This window comes from Protopterus annectens, chromosome 7.part1 (assembly GCF_019279795.1).
Source record: "Protopterus annectens isolate FY-2018-M chromosome 7.part1, PAN1.0, whole genome shotgun sequence".
In the NCBI taxonomy this organism is placed as follows: domain Eukaryota; kingdom Metazoa; phylum Chordata; order Ceratodontiformes; family Protopteridae; genus Protopterus; species Protopterus annectens.
In genome coordinates this window covers 233,788,613-233,813,681 of record NC_056740.1, presented here as the reverse complement: position 1 = coordinate 233,813,681, position 25,069 = coordinate 233,788,613, and positions in this window count along the sequence as shown.

The window sequence follows — 25,069 nt, the reverse complement described above, 5'->3', positions numbered from 1 at the left end:
AAAAGTACCTTTGCAAAAACTTACTTCCAAAAATCCTAAATCTTCTAGATTTTGTTGCATATTTGGGAGCCATACATATGTTCTGTCACTGTTTTTTGTGAATTGCTTATCTAATCACTCTTCCCAATCTTTTCTGGACTCCTCTGATTGATTCTTATAGTTATTATGCAATAGTTTGTATGCCCTACTAATTATCCCTTTCTAACAGCAGCTTCTATTCTAGATTGAACTAAGAACTCAACCAGTGTAGGTCCAGTACAGATCTGTCATTTAGGATCCCCTATCCCTTTCTCTTTGCCAATACTCTGATATCAATCCTTAATAAGGAAGTCAATCTTGACCTTGCAGTCCAACTGTTTTCTTGGCCTCTTCCCATCCTGTTACATTTCCCCTCTCTATTTATTTCTTCCCAATACCTGTGTTCCTTTGCCAGCTTCCTACAGTAAATTCTAGACACCCTTGCTTATTCTCTGTACCCCATTGTCCTAGTCTCCTTTCTCCATTCCTGTTTTAGTTTAGTTCTTAGTATACTTTCTGCTACTTTATAAATATAGTATTGTTTCTCCCAGTTTAATTTCTCCAAATCATTTGGGCTTCTAAGACCATGATGTGTTAGGTGGAATATAAATACATGCCAGCATAATCCTCATCCTTTGCTAGTAGCCTCTTACTATGACAAATATGCCTTTATTATCTTTTTTCACTTTTCTTTCACTATTGCAGTTCCACTAGCAATTAATATAAGTACTCCTTTCTTCATTTATCACTGATATTCTGTTGGATATCCATCCTAATTCACATGCTCAGTTCTTTCTAAATGTGCATCTTGTAGCATTGCTATTTGTACTCTGCATTTCTTAATATAATGAAATACTCTTTCCTTTTTGTCTATACCTGTGGCACCATTCACATTCCAAGATAATATGGAAAATGTTGCCATTAAAATAAGACGTCATTATTCCCACCTATTATATATGACAGGTTTTTTAACTATTTCCAGCTTTTGTGATACATGCACCCATTAATGTTTGGCAGGTTAATCCTTTATACAGTGTTTTTCTGATCATCAACATTGGAACCTATGTCACATTTTCTAAACCCTGAAACAGAAAAACCAACACACTCCCAGAACACCCCAGAACATGTTAACGTAATACAAACACACAAAATTGTGTCCATCTTCAAATAATGAAGTTTAACACTCCTAATAGAAACAATTATCCCAAATAGGCAGCTGAAAACACAGGTGTTAATTACCTAAAAGAGGTTATCCATGCTAAGATGCATGTTATTATCACCTGTGCTTCTACTTACACTAATTGGTGTCTATTCTTTTTTTACCTTCATTCCCTTCCCAGATGTGAAAAAAAACAACTTGCATGCTTTCAGAAAGCATTAACATTTAGCCTTGAAAAAACCAATGCACTGGCTTTCTATTGCCTTATTATCAGCAAAATATCGAAGCGGCTCTTAAGCAATTTCTTTCCCTGGGAAAGAATTTGCTTGGCTGTTTCATTACTTTGCTGTTTTCAGTACTGTAGTGCGGTCTTGGAGTTGGTATATTTAAGTAGGGGGTGAGGGGGGCATGTTAATGTTTAAAGTGTTTTATTTTATTTTTTTTTGTTTGTTTGTTGGAACAGTGATATTTTTTTCCCTAGGAAAAAAAATCGCTGTTCTGACAGTCCGAAGTTGTAATCTTTCACTTACATTCAGTCAGTAAATCACCATTCGCTTTTGTAAGCATTCGGTGATGTAATATAGACCATATATATATATATATATATATATATATATATATATATATATATATATATACACACACACACACATATATATATAATTTATATCAATACCTATATATGTCTATATGGGTCAACCTGAATTAATCGAAACTGCAAATGACTGACAGCGAGATAACCAACACCGGAAGATCGACAACAGAGAAGACCGACATTTGAGAATCCCAGTGCTGAGAACACCAACATGTTAAGGTAAGTGTGCGATAGGGACGGATGTTAGGGTCAGGGTGTGGGTAAGGTAAGTGCGTGATAGTGACGGATGTTAGGGTAGGGTGCGGGTGAGGTAAGTGTGCGATAGTGACGGACTTTAGGTTTAGGGGCGGGTTAAGTGAGTTAGGGTTGGGGTTAGGGTGCAGGTAAGGTAAGTTTGCGATAGTGGTGGACTTAAGGGTTAGGGGCAGATTAAGTGAGTTAGGGTTAGGGTATGGGTAAGTTAAGTGTGCGACAGTGACAGATTTAAGGGTTGGGGCAGATTAAGTGAGTTAGGGTTAGGGTGCGGGTAAGGTAAGTGTGCGATAGTGACGGACCTTAGGGTTAGGGTTTGGGTTAAGGTTAGTGCATATATAGTTGTGTATGTAAGGTTTAGTGCCGGTTTGTAAGGTTTTTGGTGTGCATGTGTTGTGTGTGTGTTTTTTGGGAAAGTTATTTGTTTTGTTGATTGTCGGGATTGTGGTTTGTCAGGCATGTGAAGTTTCGTGTTTTTGAACTTTCAGTTTTGTTGTGTCAGTTATTTAGTTGTCGGTGTTTTGGAGTGTCAGTGTTATCAGGTAGACCCGTATATATATATATATATATATATATATATATATATATATATATATATATATGTGTGTGTGTGTGTGTGTGTGTGTGTGTGTGTGTGTATATATATATATATGTATGGGTTATATTCAGCCCATAGAGAAGTCAACTTATCACAGTGTAAGAAAAGCCGGTACAGCTGATTGAAAATCAGCTGATCACAGTGGGGATTTGGGAATTTGCTTTTCCCCCACTGTATTGTGATCTCAGAGTTGGTATATATAATTAGCAGGGGATGTGTTTGTTTTTCAGTCTGTAGGTGATTGAACACACATGTACATACATACATAAACATACACGCACTCAAACATACACACACATATATATTTACAGGGAGAGAGACCACACACACACAGACACAATAAACAGATAGATAGATAGATAGATCGATAGATAGATAGATAGATAGATAGATAGATAGATAGATAGATAGATTGATAAATAGACAGAGAAATGAGGGCTTAATTCTGGTAAATTTGTGTTTGACAAATGTGGAATTTGTGATCACAAATGTACAATTCTGTTTGATCTGTAATTTAGAGATCAAGATTCCTGTAGTTTAGACTCACTTTTCTCTGAGATGCAGCAATGTGAGAGTTAGTTTATTTTAAGTAGTAAGGGTGCTGGGAGTACATTGCCGATATTAGGAGAGGGGATGACAGCCTGCAAAATGCTTTAAGAGAGAGACAACAAGTATGAATCGTTTCAATTCTGACACTCAGTGATCGCTCCTCTGAGCATCAGTCATTTGTGCATCAAACATGTTAACCATTTTAGCCTAGGCAGTGGCTTAATAGGATTTGTGGAAAAAAATAGTTGACTTAGCAAGCTGACAAATCAGAAAGTAAGCCTGGTAGAATGGTAGTATTTATCTCCTAGTGACCTTTTCATTAGGCAATTACAACTGGATGAAAACAATGGCAAAACCATTTGAATTACAGCTGCTGTGCAACTGTATAAAGGTTTAGTCTGAGCACAGATCCCCTCCATGTGTTTAATGCATAACTAAACTGTTGCTTTAGACAGTTTCAAGAAGTGCAATCTGACAATATATGTAAAATAAACAGACTTGGGCTTATACTAGAGCAAAATGTCTTTGAGACCTGGCATATGTGAACAGTTGATATTTCTTGGGCAAGAGCATCATACTAGTCTGCAAATATGTGTGTATATGTATGTGTGTGTGGGTGGGTGTGTGTGTGTGTGTGTGTGTGTGTGTGTGTGTGTGTGTGTGTGTGTGTGTGTCTGTGTGTGTGTGTCTACATCCTGCATCCATGTGTGCAAATGCATACCTGCCCGTTTGGTGTCAGTGGTGTTGGAAGTAAATTGTTCAGCTAATAATACTCCACCTTTCAATATTTTGTTAAGAAGTAAAATGTGTTCTCACAATAAAGAATTCGGTAACAATTTGAGTTTTAGGTGCTAGAGTTTTAGTTTACTTATAAAAGCCTGTTTTGGTGCCATATAAAATGTTATCAGTAGTTGTTCATGTCACTATGTCACTCTACAAGAGAATAGCAAAACAGTAAAATGCTGCATCTTTTGAAGTGAGATTTTTCTAATGCTTCTGACACTCAATGCCAAGTTGAACTTGGAAATGATCTTGACAGAAAATTGAGATTTCAGTAATTAATACTGTTTCAGCTTTGAAAGACTTAAATCACAGCATGGGAAAGAATTCAAATTAAATAATTTAGAACACTGTACCAAGAAAGTTGCATGCCTCTTTCATCATCCTTATGAGTGGTAATGGAAACTGGTCATTAAGTATTGCATCATTCTGCTCAACATCTTCAGTCATACTTTTCATTTGATCTAGTCCTAAATCTCTTTCATGCCTCAGGCCCGAATTCATATAAACGTTGTGTACTACTGTGCAGTCACATACAGGCTAGTACCAATTCATAGTCTGCAGATATTGCATGTAACTAGCAGCATAATGTTGCGCAAAAAATTGGATAGTTGTGAGTCATAGTTATATTTGGAAGAAAATGTGGACCAATACACTTGTTACTATAAAAGGGCAAACCTTCAGAAATATCAGAATTGCAGACAGCAAAACTGCTAATGTTAGCATCACTCATGCAGCAGCATATATTTGCCTTTAGTACTGGCACTTTCTATATACACAAGGGAGCATCTAACACTAAAGAAAACCAGGATCGGGTAATATACCACAGCTTTGCTGTCCAGGAAATTATTGTTCAGGGGTACGTAGATCAAGACATTGGGTTGACCTAGGCTGACATGTTGTCTATATGCAGAATCTATTGGAATGTGTAGTATTCCCATATCTGTGAAGATCAAGATGTATAGGTGTTTCTGTTATAGATACAGGGTTGTTTCACAGACAAGCAGTGATGTTTTGTCTTTCTCAGGCCTCTGCCTCTAGAATGTTGCAAAAGTTCTTCAAAATAATAATAATTCTACATGTGGTTGAGTACATACATTTTCATAGCACTCCACAAGTGCTGTTGCTATGACAACTCACACCTCCCTAAGGTTTTGGGTGCCAGCGATTGCATATATGTACCAATAAAGGTTCCACCTCACACACATTAACAAATATTTGTGAACAGAAAATGCCAACAATTCTCTGAGCTACCAGGTAGAGTGTGATGCAGTGGGATTATTATCAATGTATTCACACAATACACAGGTGGTCTGCATGATTCACATATCTGACAGAAAAATTAGCTATATTGCACCTTCCTGTAAAGGGGGCATTCCACAGAGGCATCTAGTTAGCAAACATAGGTACTGAAGCTAACGTTAATGTATATGGCTACATATGTAGTGTGTTCAAATGTAGTAACACCCGTATATGTTGATATTATGTTGCATGCATGCTAAGTATATCCACACAAGATGAGCAATACAGTCTCAATTTTATTCTACTGATGTCCTAACATATCTGATACTTGGTGTATCAATGATAGATGTAGGCAGCATATGGTGTTATCAGTCTGCACTGGTGCTGTTCGGTAATATTATGTAAATGTTACTAACCTGGAGCATCATTCATCAAGATGTGTGGAGGTTGTTCCTTACTAATGCTAGTGTCCACTCTGTCAGGGATGATCTCATTACATGCCCCAGTGTTTAAAATACAACCATGGATGTAAGGACCCACTGGTGCAAAATTTTTAGCTTTTCATAGAACTTTTACTTCTTGATTATCAGGCACATCAATCTGTTTACAATAAACTCTGCGTAAAGCTGCAATATACATTATTTACAGTAAATTCTGTATAACTAATAAAACAGACTATACCCAACAGGGTAAAGACTAATGAAAATAAAAACACAAAAATCACGAACTGCACCAAACTGTTTAATGAAGAGCTGAAAGCTCCCAAATACTAAGCGCTTTTACCATCAACTGATGGCTTCTTCAGTGGAAGAAGCCATCAGTTGATGGTGAAAGCGTGTAGTATTTGGGAGCTTTCAGCTCTTCATTAAACAGTTTGGTGCAGTTCATGATTTTTGCATTTTTATTTTCAAAAATTCTATATAAAACTGCAACAGACACAATTTATTTACAATGAACTCTGTATAGAACTGCAAAAGATTATTTATTTGCAATGAGAACTTTATAAAACTGCTATAGATATTATCTATTTACAATGGACTCCTAATAAAATTGCTATAGAAATTATTTGCACACCTTTTTAATATACCTTTGAGTCACTTGTACTCTACCAAGTCACCCTCCACTCTATGCTACATTGTATGTATATATATATATATATATATATATATATATATATATATATATATATATATATATATATATAATTTGCATCTGTCTATATATAGCTATAGCTTTCCTGTCTCTCTCTCTCTCTCTATAGCATGGATTGTGCTATCCCAAATTGAACCAAGATGCTATCCTTCAAAAAAAGGAAGCTAATCTGGTGGTCCCCTGCCATAAACAAACTGTACAACAGAAGGAGGAAACTGTTGCAAAAGAGAGTAAAATCCCATGAGTGGAGGAGCTCCCTAGTCAGCCTCAGTAAGAAGCTGAGATCCCTTATAAAATCCTCCAAAGCTAGCTACGAAAACAAAATCACCACTAATTCTAAGGACAACCACAAAGCATTCTATAGCTATGTCAAGAATCTTGATGGCAACACCCAAATCTGCTCTAAGTTACAGTACAAAGGCACAAAAATTACAGAACCAACTGATATTGCCAACATCCTAGCAGATAGGTTCAGTGCTAACTTAACCCCCCTCACCCCCTAAAGGGCCCATATCTATACAGGAAGAATGCAGAGTCCCTGTAATCACAACTACGCAGGTAAAAGGTGCACTCTCTAAAGCCAAAAACACAGCATCCATGGGACTGGACAACATCCCAGGCTGCGTATTACACGAACTTCAGAATGAACTGGCTCCCCACTTAAGCACCATGTTCAATAATACCCTCGCATCAGGCTTTGTGCCCACTGAATGGCGCACAGCAACAGTTATCCCACTCCACAATGGGGGAGTCACCACCGATCCTGGGAACTATCAACCTATAAGCCTGACGAGCCTGGTCTGCACAGCCATGGAACGTATCATCATGGAACTCATAAACAAAGACATTGGTAACCTCCAAACTCTGGATCCCACCCACACACACACACACACACACACACACACACATATATATATATATATATATATATATATATATTATATACACACACACGTGTCATGTAAGTGTATATATATATATATATATATATATATATATATATATATATATATATATATATATATATATATATATATATATATATATATATATATATATATATATGTATATAAATATATATATGTACTGGGGTCCCTATTAGAAGACCGAAGACGCATTCTTTCGAATGCATCTTGGTCGAACTCAAAAGCCTGAAACGGCAAAATATCGAAGCAGCTCTTAAGCAATTTCTTTCCCTGGGAAAGAATTCGCTTGGCTGTTTTGTTACTTTGCCGTTTTCAGTACTGTAGTGCGGTCTCGGAGTTGGTATATTTAATTAGGGGGGGTGAGGGGGCATGTTAATGTTTAAAGTGTTTTATTTTATTTTTTTTTTTTTTGTTGAAAAAGTGATTTTTTTCCCCTAGGAAAAAAATCGCTGTTCTGACAGTTCAAAATTGTAAGCTTTCACTTACATTGGGTCGATTAATCACCGTTCGCTTTTTTAAGCATTCGGTGATGTAATATAGACCCGTCTATATATATATATATATATATATGTGTGTGTGTGTGTGTGTGTGTGTGTGTGTGTGTGTGTGTGTGTGTGTGTGTGTGTGTGTGTGTGTATATATATATATATATATATATATATATATATATATATATATGGGTTATATTCAGCCCATAGAGAAGTCAACTTATCACAGTGTAAGAAAAGCCGGTACAGCTGACTGAAAATCAGCTGATCGCAGTGGGGATTTGGGAATTTGCTTTTCCCCCACTGTATTGTGATCTCAGAGTTGGTATATATAATTAGCAGGGAATGTGTTTGTTTTTCAGTCTGAGGGTGCTTGAACACACATGTACATACATACATAAACATACACGCACTCAAACATACACACATATATATTTACAGGGAGAGAGACCACACACACACAGACACAATAAACAGATAGATAGATAGATAGATAGATAGATAGATAGATAGATAGATAGATAGATAGATAGATAGATAGATTGATAAATAGACAGAGAAATGAGGGCTTAATTCTGGTAAATTTGTGTTTGACAAATGTGGAATTTGTGATCACAAATGTACAATTCTGTTTGATCTGTAATTTAGAGATCAAGATTTCTGTAGTTTAGACTCACTTTTCTCTGAGATTCAGCAATGTGAGAGTTAGTTTATTTTAAGTAGTAAGGGTGCCGGGAGTACATTGCCGATATTAGGAGAGGGGATGACAGCTTGCAAAATGCTTTAAGAGAGAGACAAGAAGTATGAATCGTTGTTTCAATTCTGACACTCAGTGATCGCTCCTCTGAGCATCAGTCATTTGTGCATCAAACATGTTAACCGTTTTAGCCTAGGCAGTGGCTTAATAGGATTTGTGGAAAAAAATGGTTCACTTAGCAAGCTGACAAATCAGAAAGTAAGCCTGGTAGAATGGTAGTATTTATCTCCTAGTGACCTTTTCATTAGGCAATTACAACTGGATAAAAACAATGGCAAAACCATTTGAATTACAGCTGCTGTGCAACTGTATAAAGGTTTAGTTTGAGCACAGATCCCCTCCATGTGGATAATGCATAACTAAATTGTTGCTTTAGACAGTTTCAAGAAGTGCAATCTGACAATATATGTAAAAAAAAACAGTCTTGGTCTTATACTACAGCAAAATGTCTTTGAGACCTGGCATATGTGAACAGTTGATATTTCTTGGGCAAGAGCGTTATACTAGTCTGCAAATATGTGTGTGTGTGTGTGTGTGTGTGTGTGTGTGTGTGTGTGTGTGTGTGTGTGTGTGTGTGTGTGTGTGTGTGTGTGTGTGTGTGTGTGTACATCCTGCATCAATGTGTGCAAGTGCATACCTGCCTGTTTGGTGTCAGTGGTGTTGGAAGTAAATTGTTCAGCTAATAATACTCCACCTTTCAATATTTTGTTAAGAAGTAAAATGTGTTCTCACAATAAAGAATTCAGTAACAATTTGAGTTTTAGGTGCTAGAGTTTTAGTTTACTTATAAAAGTCTGTTTTGGTGCCATAGAATTGTATATAGCACATTAATTTTGCATCTAATAAAATAAAATGTTATCAGTAGTTGTTCATGTCACTATACCACTCTACAAGAGAATAGCAAAACAGTAAAATGCTGCATCTTTTGAAGTGAGATTTTCCTAATGCTTCTGACACTCAATGCCAAGTGGAACTTGGAAATGATCTTGACAGAAAATTGAGATTTCAGTAATTAATACTGTTTCAGCTTTGAAAGACCTAAATCACAGCATGGGAAAGAATTCAAATTAAATAATTTAGAACACTGTACCAAGAAAGTTGCATGCCTCTTTCATCATCCTTATGAGTGGTAATGGAAACTGGTCATTAAGTATTGCATCATTCTGCTCAACATCTTCAGTCATACTTTTCATTTGATCTAGTTTTAAATCTCTTTCACGCCTCAGGCCCGAATTCATATAAACGTTGTGTACTACTGTGCAGTCACATACAGGCTAGTGCCAATTCATAGTCTGCAGATATTACATGTAACTAGCAGCATAATGGTGCGCAAAAAATTGTATAGTTGTGAGTCATAGTTATTTTTGGAAGAAAATGTGCACCAATACACACGTTACAATAAAAGGGCAAACCTTCAGAAATATCAGAATTGCAGACAGCAAAACTGCTAATGTTAGCATCACTCATGCAGCAGCATATATTTGCCTTTAGTACTGGCACTTTCTGTATACACAAGGGAGCATCTAACACTAAAGAAAACCAGGATCGGGTAATATACCACAGCTTTACTGTCCAGGAAATTATTGTTCAGGGGTACGTAGATCAAGACATTGGGTGGACCTAGGCTGACATGTTGTCGATATGCAAAATCTATTGGAATGTGTAGTATTCCCATACCTGTGAAGATCAAGGTATGTACAGGTGTTTCTGTTATAGATACAGGGTTGTTTCACAGTCCAGCAGTGATGTTTTGTCTTTCTCAGGCCTCTGCCTCTAGAATGTTGAAAAAGTTCTTCAAAATAATAATAATTCTACATGTGGTTGAGTACATACATTTTCATAGCACTCCACAAGTGTTGTTGCTATGACAACTCACACCTCCCTAAGGTTTTGGGTGCCAGCGATTGCATATATGTACCAATAAAGGTTCCACCTCACTCACATTAACAAATATTTGTGAGCAGAAAATGCCAACAATTCTCTGAACTACCAGGTAGAGTGTGATCCAAGTGGGAATATTATCAATGTATTCACACAATACACAGGTGGTCTGCATGATTCACATATCTGACAGAAAAATTAACTATATTGCACCTTCCTGTAAAGGGGGCATTCCACAGAGGCATCTAGTTAGCAAACGTAGGTACTGAAGCTAACGTTAATGTATATGGCTACATATGTAGTGTGTTCAAATGTAGTAACACCCACATATGTTGATATTATGTTGCATGCATGCATGCTAAGTATATCCACACAAGATGAGCAATACAGTCTCAATTTAATTCTACTGATGTCCTAACATATCTGATACTTGGTGTATCAGTGATAGATGTAGACAGCATATGGTGTTATCAGTCTGCACTGGTGCTGTTCGGTAATATTTTGTAAATGTTACTAACCTGGAGCATCATTCATCAAGATGTGTAGAGGTTGTTCCTTACTAATGCTAGTGTCCACTCTGTCAGGGATGATCTCATTACAGCTGGCCACCTGCACAGATACCAGAAAGTTCTCTGGGTTTCTTAGTATTCTGTTCTCAGTACTATCCTGTGGCCAGTCACTCAAATGCTAGGAAAATATCTTTCCCTTGGCATAGCATAGCATGTAAGTCATATGCTTACTATTGCTGCAATGTGCAATTTCACCCACCCTCAGCATTACTGGTGTGGATCAGTGACTGCCACAACTTGTCCTGTAATGGCTGGTAAGCACCCCATCTCCCCAAACAGTCCCGAATGCCTGTAACAGGGTTTTATTTGCAGCAGGGCTGAAATTGCACAGCCTCTGCCACCTACCTCAACCCCCTGGATATGCAGACACCTGTGAATGCAAGAGGCATGGCTATAGACTATCTACTGTTAGTAGGATGACAGTAACAGAGACAAAGGCACCTAGGTATGCCATACTATAGGTGAGGGGTAGCTACAGGGATATGTCATATTGAAGTCCAAGGGAAAGATGGCAACACATATGACTAATGCACTTGCCACAGTTTGACACACATGGACTCTCTGTAGAGCCCATCTTCCTTATTAGGATCTAGAAGTACGTATATGGGAAGGAAGTCATCCCTGGTGCCAGCATTGGAGCACATCTGTGCAAACATAGGTGGCAAAGCTATATGACACTAAAATGTGAGGCATATACAAATACAGGCATTACAATTTTGTAGCCAACACCATAGACTACCATATACTCTATACAGGCCATACCATTTCCATATGAAGTGAAATGCATGTACAGGAATGGATACAAAGATAGGCTGCCTTGATATCAGGAGCCACTTTGCTGCCAGCACAATATACATGCAAATATACATTTTGTCATTGCTAAGCTTACTTAAACTGAATACCCATACAATATATAAGTTTGGGAATCTGGGGTCTTGCCCTACCACCACCCCCACATCAGTGGGTTCAGGGTGACTCAACCCTTGCAAAAAAATAAATAAATAAATGCAGTACACTTTTCCAGCCTTCTGTGTTTTGACATTTGTTCACTTACAAATGCACAAAAATATATAGAGCAAAACGAGACTAGGGCCAAATCCGTAGAAACAATTTATTAAAGATCCAAACCGTAAGCACTTTCACAGTTTTACAACTGCTTCATCAAACTGTGAAAGCGCTTACATTTTGGATCTTTAATAAATTGTTTATATGGATCTGGCCCTGCCCTCATTTGCTCTGTCTATTTTTGTGCATTTGGAATTGTTCTTCTCTTAGGCAGGGCATTCATCCTGTGGTTTTGTGCCTCTTTACCCTTGGAGTTGTTCATTTACCTTATAGTTGAAATAAAGCATTTGGTCTAATTTTCAATCAAATATGATTCTACTAAGTAGATTTCCTACAAAAGTTAAATTCTACTTTTTTTTATTAATTGTGATTTGTGCCATTTGAGTGTGTGACTAAAGGGGATATAATCTTGAGGGCATTTCCGAGATAAGTTAATATACATATTACCGATGACATTTTTCAAAAATATGCTGAAGTAACTTTTATTATGTCTCTTTACCACTCCATACCTACAAATTACCATTTTCTCATACTTTTTAATGAATGTTTCTTATTGTAATAAAGGTTTCAATTATTATATTGTAATACCTATACAAATGACTGCTGTAAATCTATTTTGATACATTTTATCACTACCTTTACTATAATACCATTTATTGTTCTACTTTTCTGAATTATTTATCTTTGGAGCTTTTCTCCCTTAGCCTCCACTGAAAAGTGGTCTTGGTAAACAAACACAATAAATAAAAATGGAGGACTAATTAATTCACAATGTTCCTTAAGTGTGTTCAATAACCAGAAATTTTGAAGAAAAAGTAATTGATACTACAGTCAGTTTATTACCACATAATCCAAACTGAAATATGCACAACAAAGTGGAAAGGAAGAAAATTTAAAATAAATATAACAGCACTACACCAGAAACAGTCCTGAGGGTAATGCTACTCAACGCTAGAAGTCTAAACCTCAAAATGCACTCACTCGAGGCACTCCTTAAAATGGAGAACATCGATATCTGTGCAGTGACTGAGACCTGGTTCAAAGCTCCAGAGAGCACCCCTGTATTACCAGGCTATAATTCATACCACACCTTTCAGCCACCTAACCCAGACCAAAACACTAAAGGTGGAGGCGTGTCCATATTCATTAAGGATATCCACACCTCCAAGCTAGTTGCTCAGCATAATGCATCCGAGATTATCCAAGTTCAACTAACTCTGGGCAAGACCGCAATCCAGATTGTAGCTTGCTACAGACCCCCCACCATGCTCCAGGATTCCCACTCCTCTTTTCTTGATACAATGGAAAATATTCGGGTACAACCCAACACCTTAATAATGGGTGATTTCAACTACCCCACCATTAACTGGGAAAACTACTCATGTACTAACTCTTTTACACAATGTTTTCTGGAATTCAGCAATTCCAATGCCTTGGATCAACTTATCCACACCCCCACCAGGGGCAGCAATGTCCTAGACCTGGTCATCACCAACATGGGCGACCGGTGTTCCACACCAGATGTCAGTTCCTCGTTGGTCAGATCCGACCACAAGCTAATCACCCTAGACATCCACATCCCACTCCCACCCCCCATAAGGAAAACAACCATAAAAAATTTCTCCAAAGCCAACGTCACGCTTCTTAAGAAAGAAGTGGCAAACTTCACGATACCCATGCAGCTGGACAATAGAGGTACGACTGCTGAATCCTACACAAATGCACTTTATAAGCACTTACATGAGTGCATGGATCATGCTATCCCTAACAGAACCAAGATGCTATCCTCCAAAGAAAGGAAGCCAGTCTGGTGGTCTTCTGCCATAAACAAACTCTGCAACAGAAGAAAGAAACTCTTGCAAAAAAGAGTAAAATCCCATGATTGGATGAACTCCCTGGTTAGCCTCAGTAAGAAGCTGAGATCCCTCATAAAATCCTCCAAAGCTAGTTATGAAAACAAAATCGCCACTGATTCTAAAGACAACCACAAAGCATTCTATAGCTATGTCAAGAATCTCAATGGCAACACTCAGATCTGCTCTGAGTTACAGCACAACGGCACTAAATATACAGAACCAACTGATATTGCCAACATCCTGGCAGATAGGTTCAGTGCTAACTTTACCCCCCTCTCACCCCTAAAAGGCCCATCTCTATACCGGAAGAATGCACAGTTCCTGTAATCATGGCTGCACAAGTAAAAACCTCACTCTCCAAAGCCAAGAACACAGCATCCATTTGACCTGACAACATCACAGGCTGCCTTCTACATGAACTACAGAATGAACTGGCACCCCACCTAAGTACCATGTTCAGTCATAGCCTCACCTCAGGCTTTGTGCCCATTGAATGGCGCACTGTGATGGTTATCCCACTCTACAAAGGGGGAGCCACGACAGAGCCCAGGAACTACTGCCCCATTAGCCTGACGAGCCTGGTCTGCAAGGCCATGGAATGTATCATCATGGAACTCATAAATAAAGACATTGGAGATCTCCAAACTCTGGACCCCACACAGTTAGGTGTTTTTAAAAGGCAGATCATGTCTCCTTAACCTGACAGACTTCTTTGAAGCAGTCACCAAAGCCATAGATGAGGGTAAGGTGGTTCACACAGCCTATCTAGATCTCACCAAGGCGTTCGACACCATCCCCCACTCTGAATTATAGATAAACTCACTAAACTAGGTATAAATCCCTATGTCACAAGATGGGTTAGAACTGGCTTACTGACAGAACCCACACTGTGAAAGTAGCAGACTCCTAATCAGACGTCAGACCAGTGACAAGTGGAGTTCCACCGGGTTCAGTCCTGGGTCCTCTCCTGTTTGGTATCTACTTCTCTGAAGTACAAGCTAACACAGAAAGTCTTTGGCTAACTAAGTTCACAGATGACTCCAAACTAGGAGCCATAATTGAAACTCCTAATGATGTGGACATCCTAGAAAAGGGCCTCACTGAGACAGATGCCTGGTGTCAAAGCCATGGCCTCAAGCTCAATGCCAAAAAATGCATTTTCATCCCCTTTGGTAAAAACTCTGTACCCATGAACTACCACATAGGCGGTAGTCTACTTAACACCGAAAGTGTGATAAGAGACCTTGGGACACAGGTGGACAGTAGTCTCTCCTTTGATAATCTTATCACCACAGTGATCAGGAAATCCTTCTATGTGGCGCACCTCATCAGAAAAGGTTTCTCATCCAGTAAAAAAGAGGTCATTGTTCCCCTCTACTCATCACTCATTAGACCCATTATAGAGTAGAGTACAACACCCCTTTTGGTATGTGCCTCACAAGACATCTACAACAACTGTAAAGGCCGCAGAAATACCTCACAAAGAGGATTGCCAGCCTCAAACAGATGCCCTACACAGACCATCTCAAAAAACTCCAGCTTTACTCCATTGCATATTGCCTACTCAGAGGTGATCTCTGCCTAACATACAAAGCTATGTCAAACCCAGAGCTATTGGACATGCTCCACTTAAAGAAATCAGAATCCCTCTGAGCTATATGCTCTAGGGACCTAAACCTTGTCACCAAAATAAACAGAACATGCTGGAGGGATAGATTCCTGTCCCAAAGACTTTGCATACTCTGGAACAGATTACCTATCTATGTCAAACAGAGCTCCTCATTAGCACTCTTCAAAAAAATATTGATGATTGGATGGGTAATAGGAAATTCACCCCGGGGATCACTTCTGTGGCTCTGCTTGATAGGGGCACAGGAAAATAATTTTCTTGGGTGGCGAATGCCAGGGTACCTTTTTGGCTAGACTTGTATAGGCCCTAGGTCCAATAGCCTAGTACCTACCTACCTATGAACCAGAGTTCTAAAGAATCCATTTCACAAAGCCTCCAATCTATATGACACATGTAAAAATAGAAGAAAAAAATGCATCAAAACATACAATGTGGATTGATCAATTTCACAGCAACTACCTCAAGATTATACTATCCACAATTTGAGAATTAACATTTAGAAAAATGATAAAGTTCTTTTCCCCCCTGTTCAACTTAAAAGTGTGCCACCCTAACTCTGTCCCTAATCCAAACCCTACACCTTAGCTTAGAAAAAAACCTTTCTATATTACCACCATTCAGACAAATTATGTCTCGAGTTAATGTTTTTTTTAACTCATTGGAAAAAGAAACTGCTTGTTTTACTTTTTTAATCATTAGTGTTTGATAGGTTGATTGATCGACATACTGGCTTTGACCAATTGCATTTTGACATTCTTCATTTTGATCGGTCACCACAGATCCATATACATACATAAAATATGTGATTGTAAGTTATTATGCATGTTCTGCAGGAACACACATGTACAACTGCAATGATTTATCAGTAATCTATAAGGGGAATTCAATACACCTTCCTCAAAAATTACCAATTTATGGAGATGTTATGAGGGAGCTCACTGTGCCAAGTGATACACTTGAATAAAGCATCCCTGGGTGATATGGATATTGACCATATGGATAACAACACTTAAAGAGGGAGCTCACTGTGCCAAGTGATACACTTGAATAAAGCATCCCTGGGTGATATGGATATTGGCCATGTGGATAACAACACTTAAAAACAACCCACTATTATCAGTAGATTCCATACACACAGCCGAGTATCATGTGCGTCTGCCATGTTTAATAGCAATGGATATTGTCTGCAGCATCTGCAATTGATGTGTGAATTAAGAAGTGATCCATTGTAATGAATGTTACAGCACTATGTGAGACTGATGACAATGCATCAGTTATGCCCATGTGCACAGAAACTACAGCACTAAAAAGTCTGGCATCAATGAGAGAGGAAGCTGTCGCTGTGATATTGTTCACATACCAAACAATATATGGAGCACAGCTTCTATCAGCAAATGTCAAACCCAAGACATGTGCCACATGATCACTGTTACCCTGACACTAATGTGGAAAAGTTTACTACCATAAAATCTTGACATGCATGCAAACTAACAAACTGTAACACTGACGTGATGTACTGTTATGTCCATGATGCTGTACAGTCATGCTAAGTTGTACCTAGGATAAAATTGAACTTCATTGGTTTATAGGTGCATAGGAGAGTACTAGGCTAAAGTCCCAAGATTTCATAAAAGCCTCACCACATTTAACATGAGTTACACAGTTTTGAATAGCTATGTGAACAATGTTCACACAGGTAAGTGCTTATGCCGTGTTGTCTAATACCAGCTGCCTCTGTCCATGAGGGGCATGGGCACAACAACAGGAGTACAGTCATGATTAACAATCCATTGATCTATGTTGCACTTGAGAAAGGTCAAGAAAGACCTTTGTTTTACATGAATGGCAAGCATGTTCCAGAGAAGGGGTAGTGTCTGAGAGATGTGTCTATCTCTCCAACATAATTTATTATGTCAGAGGATAGGTAAACATCCTAGAAATGAGTGATCCTTGTGCAGTTTGCATTAACAATGTGAACGTTTCCATCAAGGCCAGATTGGAGGGTGCCCTGTAGGCTAGAAACAGATCAACCCTTATTAGTCTGTTGGATATATAATATAGTGATAGGGCTTTTGATCTTCCTTTATATGACTTGTTGTATGCAACATGTATCTTCATTGTACAGAAACTGTGGGGTTGCTCAAGTTATTGCAGATGTGTGGTGAGGTATATGGAAAAAGAGTGCATTGTCCTCAGTTATTGGTGTGATGAGGTCCACGTTCAATGGTATTATAATGTTCTTTGATGTGGATAGCCTACCCATACTTATGAGTTGTGCCACATACAAGGGATTTGTCACCACTGTGGACACATGGTGGTCAAAGTTCTTATTACTATCTAACTGAGTACCCAGATCACGTACCACTGGGTGTACTCATTGGGGTGTGCTGTCTATATTGTAACTAGCTTGGGTATTTTCTTTCCAAAAGGGAATAATTATGCTTTTATATTCATTTAGTGTGTTTCCATGGCTCTGGCACCAATCATTTTTGTGCATTAATACTTTCTGCAGTATATCAATAGTGGTCATGGATTCAATGATTGTCCATAATTTGCAGTCATCCACAAAGCTGGTAAGACAAAGGATGTCTAAGTTTGTCTTGACTTCTGAGAAGTAAATATCAAATAGGAAAGGGCCTAGTACAGAACCCTGTGGTACAGCCCTGGTCACTGGCCTCTTGCTAGTGGTGAATTCACACACTTCAAAAGTACATGTCTTGTTGGTGACCCATCTGGCTACCCACCTGGTGATGTATGTGTTTATGCCCAGTTGAGACAGTTTCTCTGTAATACCAGAGTGTGGATTTGTGCCAAATGCCTTGGCTAGATCTAGTTAGGTGGGATGCACAGTCTTTCCCTCATCCATGCCCTTCATGATCTTTTTGAAGACATCAAACAGAGTCAACAGATATATGTATCCTTAACAAATCAAAAATAAGTTTGGTGCACAGTTGGGAGATTATCCGTGCCTTTTTTGTAAGGTCCATGATGATCCCTTTGATTGCCTTACAGATGAGGTGACTCAGACTTCCGGGTCTATAATTCCTTGAGTCAGGTGAATGTCCCTACTTGTTCAGATGGATGACTGCTACTGTACACCCTTCTGCCAGAACATAGCCTGCCTGGAGGCTGTGGTCAAATAAGGATCCAACTGTGTCTGCTAGGTCAGGTTTTAAGTTATTGAAAAGGCAACCTGAGATGTTGTCAGAGCCCATTGATGCTGTGTTTTTAGCCTTAGAGAGTGTACAGTTGAACTGTTCTCTTGAGAAAATAAGCTTAGTAATGTTTGCATGTATACTTTGGGTGATGTGCGGTGTGGCTGGGGGGTGAAGTTTGATGCAAATCTGTCAGCTAGAAGATTGTCGATTTCCTATTGTTGAATATGGGTGGTGCCATCTATAAACAGCTCTGTGCTTAGTTGTGTATTCCCCTTAATATTTTATACTTATTTAAAAAATTATTTTTGACAATATCTCCAAATACAGTCTTGGGTATGCATCACATGCTACACAGAGGAAGTGTTTACAGTCATACATCTCTACCTATGTCACATAATTACATCAATTGCACATGCCAATATGCTTTTCATTGGAAAGCTGTGTGCAAGTGCCCTAATACCATATATGGACACATTATAAATGAAGTGGATGTGGTTCATGCAGAACAGTTTCTGATACAAATGCTGACAGTCACACAATGTTGCAGGGGACCACCTCAATAATCCTTGTGAATAGCAAGACAATTGTGCATACAATGAATTCACCAAGGTTGCAACTGAATCTGAACTACTTATATGTTTGTGTATGTAAGGGCATTACAACATGTGGATGAAACAAAATATTTGTGCCCATGTAATCAGTATGACATTACACAGATGTATCTCACAGAGTATTTAATGAAATGATAGTAGGTATATACATGCACATCTGTGCCATACTGCAGGTGGCACTGTGATGCTTGAATGAGAACTGGGTAGAATGTTTATATACTCCACTACAAAAACACATGCCTAAGTAAGGCAAACAATACACATAGCTTCATCCCATGTATCAGGAGGCATATTAATACAATTGTTATGGTAGGAACGTGTAATCAAATGAGAGCAGTGGCCAAAAATATATTACCTCATATCATAGATTGGAATGCAGTGTTGTAGGGCTACCATACATCGACACCTCAACTTATCACATGTGGATGATAGGAACATTGACATGTGCAATGTTCATAGGGTCATGGGACATTACTAGGCTAACAACCAACACTGCATAAAATTCTAGGGTCTATATTAGATCAGCGAACGCTTAAAAAAGCGAATGCTAATTGATCAAACTTATGTAAGCGAAAGCTTACAGTCTCGAACTGTCAGAACACACCACTAACTATCCACTTACCTTAACCCAAACCCTAACCGTAAGGTCCGTCACTATCGCACACTCACCTCACCCACTCCCTAACCCTAACTCACCTAACCCACCCTAACCCTCACATCCACACAATCGCACACATACCTAACCCGCGCCCTACCCTAACTCACCTAACCCGCCCTAACACTCACATCCACACAATCACACACTTACCTGAACCCGACCCGTAACTTTCCACCACATCACTGAAAATACCGAAGCAACAGAAATGGACAACCAAATTCTTTCCCTAGGAAAAAATTTGGGTTTCTGTTCCTTCGATATTTTAAGCTTTCGCTTACATAAGTTCGATCTATCAGCGTTCGCTTTTTTAAGCATTCGCTGATCTAATATAGACCCAAAATTCTAACCAATATTATGGCATTTAAACAACAATTGCTTTATCTATATAATAGAAGATAATAAGGGTATGTGTGTATGTGTTTGATTGTATTACATACTGACTCTGTTCATATGTAACTTGTGCATCATCCTGTGACAGAATTACCAATCACACATCCAGTGGTCTGGTGCTGGCTTGCATAGGGTCATGGAAGGACTCTGTTGCATGATGTGTGTATGTATCTTTGAGATGATGACATCTTCCAACCTACAAAAAGGATGTTATGAGGACATAGCGAAAAAGAGGATGCTGGATTCATGGGGCTATGTTAAAGGTTTACCATAGTGGGAGTCCCTAACCACACACACAGCAGTTGACTGAAGTCAGATTTGGGCATTAAACCTGGGTAGGTATAGAAGCTATATTCCATACAATGTAAAACTAGCACCACCACATATATCTGACTATAACAGTGCCATGGTACCTTTTATAGAAGCAGATAGCATCACTGTATACTGAGAAGAAGATGTATGGAGGCGTGTCTGACATACATGTGGAATCACATCTTGGTGCAAAACTGTCTCCAAAATATTATTTGGTTGAACACACACTCAAGTTGACTGCTGTGATATTAGAACCCCTAACTATCTAGTTACTGAAGCTGGAGAACACAGTACTTAACACTAGTAACACAGCACAAGTTTGACTTAAATAGTATCAAAAAATACTTTATAGCTGATAACTGCTGAGAAGAAGATGTTAAGAGGAGTGTCTGACACGCTGCTGTAAAATTGTCTCCACCATGACAGCTAACTGACAATAAATACACACATACATACATACACACACACACACACACACACACACACACACACACACACACACACACACACACACACACACACACACACACACACACACACACACACACACACGCACACACACACACACACACACACTGTCTCACACACACACACACACACACACACACACACACACACACACATGCACACAATTGCTGTGAGACTAGAACCCCAATCTACGTACAGAACACAGTGCCACAGCACAAGTCTGGTTTTCATAGTACCAGATGGCACTTTATTGCAGAGGACATCACCAGTGTGTTCTGAAAAGAAGGTGTTAGGAGTGTCTCATATGCTGCTATAAAACTGTCTTTAAAATGACAGATAACTGAACACAAATATATGATGTAGATAACATTAACTGTTATGAGACATGTGTGTAAAGTGTGGACTTTGGATTTTCTGTTTTGCTTGCAATGTGCAGATATAATTTAAAAGACAGCTTCTTAAACTATATGCAATAAGCTGTCATGAATGCATGTTGCAGAACTGAGAAATACATGCACCTGTTTCCCAGAGTGGTCATAATTTCAGATGCAGACACACACACACACACACACACACACACACACACACACACACACACACACACACACACACACACATTTTGTGAACAGCATGGATGCAGTTCTACGTGTGTTCATATTGTGATGAATTTATGGCCACAGTACAACATGTATAAGACAATCTCAATGTATATTGTTGGTATAATGCTTTAAATAATGTACCAATGCAGGTGTGCTATTTATTTTTGTAGTGTAGCTGACATTAGACCTATTACTGACATATCCATTTTCAAGTGCATGGTTGCAGGGCACACATGAGTCTGAGTAAATATGTGTTCAGTCAATAACAAGTCCCTTCCCTTTGGTTGTGTTTTTACATGGATTTTGATGGGATGAAGAATAACTGGGCAATAAACATAGTAATACATGCCAAGCATCTCTTTACATAGCGCAAAACCGAGCAACTGGTTTACACGAACAATGGCAAAGTGTTTGCACATGCGAGATTCACATTTAATGAATGCAACATGAACTTGAGAAGTAGTTATGCATACACACTAGGGGAGAAATAGTCGACAGATACTATGGTGCTCATACTGTAGTTTATATTGATGACATTAAGAACTGTTACTGTTGCCTTCCTCATAGTAATATTTCTATTGGTTCACCTTTATTCACGCAAACATGCTAAGCAGCAAGACATTGCCATTAGCACTTTGGACAGTACTGAGGGTAAAACGATATACCTGCTGCCTAGCTTTCCATGTGGTAGCATGTGTAAGAGCAGTGAGCTCATGTTAAAAGCACAAAGGACACAGGCACGGAATCCAACTCAATCTAACTTTTTTACCCATGGTTTCAGAATGGCATTACATAAGTAAATGTGATAATTCCTGCAAATGTGAGAAGCAAAGACTACAGTGAAGTACTGTATAAAAATAAACATCAGACAAGTGATTTATTTCAACACTACACATATGGATTTGCATTTTTATACAATCAGCAGTCTAAATAACTGTCAGAGTAAATGTTTCAAAGTACTGCCTTAATTCTGCTTTAACTCTGTGTTCCATTAGTGCAGCGAGTTTAAGCAGCATTGTATGGAGACAACTGGAGTAGTGCGGCCGATGGCAAAAACTCAATAGTTTTTACCATAGGACATGAAGAGCCATTCACCATCGCTCATCATTGGTGCATGATGCCAAACTCTGCGCAAATGCAGAAGACAAAAAGTGAAGGGCTTGATTATGGGGCATTTCTCCTATGTTTGTGATGTCTGTGTGGTTCTATTTTTGACCATAGTAAAGGTGTGAAAATAGGGTGAAGTAGTGCAAAAAGTAGTGAAATGGGGGGGCAAGCAGGAGGAAGAACAAAGGGGAAGCAATATAGGAATATGCATGAGGGAATTAGGAAAGAACCATAGCTATCTACTTCAACAGTGTAATATGAGCATATATATCAAATTGGATGAATTCTTACTGCAACCACAACACAGATAGTTGACAACAACACAATCATATTGTATAGCCAATTGGACTGAATCACGTGTGTTGAAAAGATACATGTGCGAAGTGGAGTGCTATGTATACGACTTTTTTTTTTTTTTCTTGTGGGACAGGTGCCCATTTTTTTATTTTATTTCAGAAAGAGAAGAATGTTGGGAAAGGTATATAGGACTGTCAGGGTCCGGTAAGTAAGGTAGGTGAAAAAGCACGTGCAGACAAATAGGACAAACAAGACAGACACGGGGATGGTGAGGGACACAAAAAGTTGGGGGCACCATGATTGGGGATAGGGAGGAGACATTGGAGGCAAATGCCCATCAAGCATGGGAATGGTGAGAATCTAGTCCTCACCCCCAGAAATACCATCACTGTCTTCTTCCTCTGCTGCCTGTTGGATTTTTTGATGCTTGAGTTTTTTCTGCATTCTCACAAGCAACTTCTCCAGATGGCTGAGGCATGCACCAAGGCTATTTTCTAAGACCTCACATAGCATGCTTGTCAAGTCCTGGTGGGTGACATAATCCCATCCTCCACCAATACTCCTAGAGGGTACCAATGTACCAGCTGCCTGGGCAATGCTACCTGATGTTGAGGGCCCAAGTAGTGCAGGGGTTGCAGAGGCTTTGTGTTCCATATGTGCTAGGCATTGATGTGGCAGCCATTAGAGGGGTAGCAGGCTGATTCTCAGTGGTTGGCCTACCTCTCTGTGCTCAAAATCATTTTGGCTGTTGTCAGAAAATTATGATATCAGAACGGTGTGATCATACATAGAAAATAAAAAAGCTAGATAAGGGTTGGAGTAACAAAAAAAAAAGATAATTCGAGCCATTATATGTAACATATAAAAATTTAGTGCAATAAAAATATATTTTACCTATAAATAGCTATACTTTTTAAAAATCCAAATTAGGACTAAGAATTGTTCCAAATAATCCTTGCAATATGCATATATTGCATACATGCTTTTAAATATAATACAGATTAAGTTAACAACATTGCATTTATGCCAATTTTGTTAAAATTAATATTAAATATTTTTTTATTAGTATGTATTTGTTACTTGTAGGATTTGAACCCACAACATCTGAATATAATATTACATTTGACACCTACAATTACCTTGAGCTACAGAATAGAGCAAGCAAGGTTGCTTTTATAGTTAAGATATGCATGCTTAATCTGCTAGTAATATATGGGAGAGCAATAATTTTAATAAATTAATGTTAATTTGTGCTGCGTGTTAAGGGCAGATCCTGCCTCTTAAACCTGGTTGGTTTCTTTGAAACAGTCATCAAGGCCATTGACGAGAGGAAGGTGGTCCACACAGCCTACCTGGACCTCGCAAAAGCCTTCGATACAATACCCCACTCGGGCATTATAGATAAGCTCACCAGCTTAAATATAAACCCCTATGTCACTAGATGGGTTGCAAACTGGCTCAAGGACAGAACCCACATGGTCAGAATTGCTGGAGCCATGTCAGACTCCAAACCAGTTACAAGTGGCATCCCACAAGGCTCAGTCCTGGGACCTTTCTTGTTTGGTATATATTTCTCGGAGGTACAGGCCAACACGGAAGGACTGTGGCTGACCAAGTTCGCAGATGACTGCAAACTAGGCGCCATAATCGACTCCCCAGATGACACAAGCATCCTACAAAAGGGCCTCGTAGAAACAGATAAATGGTGCCAGAGCCATGGCCTCAAGCTAAACGCCAAAAAGTGAAAAGTCATCCCCTTTGGCAAAAACAAAGTGCCCACAAATTACCACATAGGTGGTAATCCATTAAGTACGGAAGAAGTAATTAGGGACCTGGGGACCCAAGTTGATAGCAATCTCTCATTTGAAAACCACGTGGCCAAAGTGGTTAGAAAAACATTTTATATAGCCCACCTAATCATGAAGGGATTCACATCTAGATCAGGGGAGGTC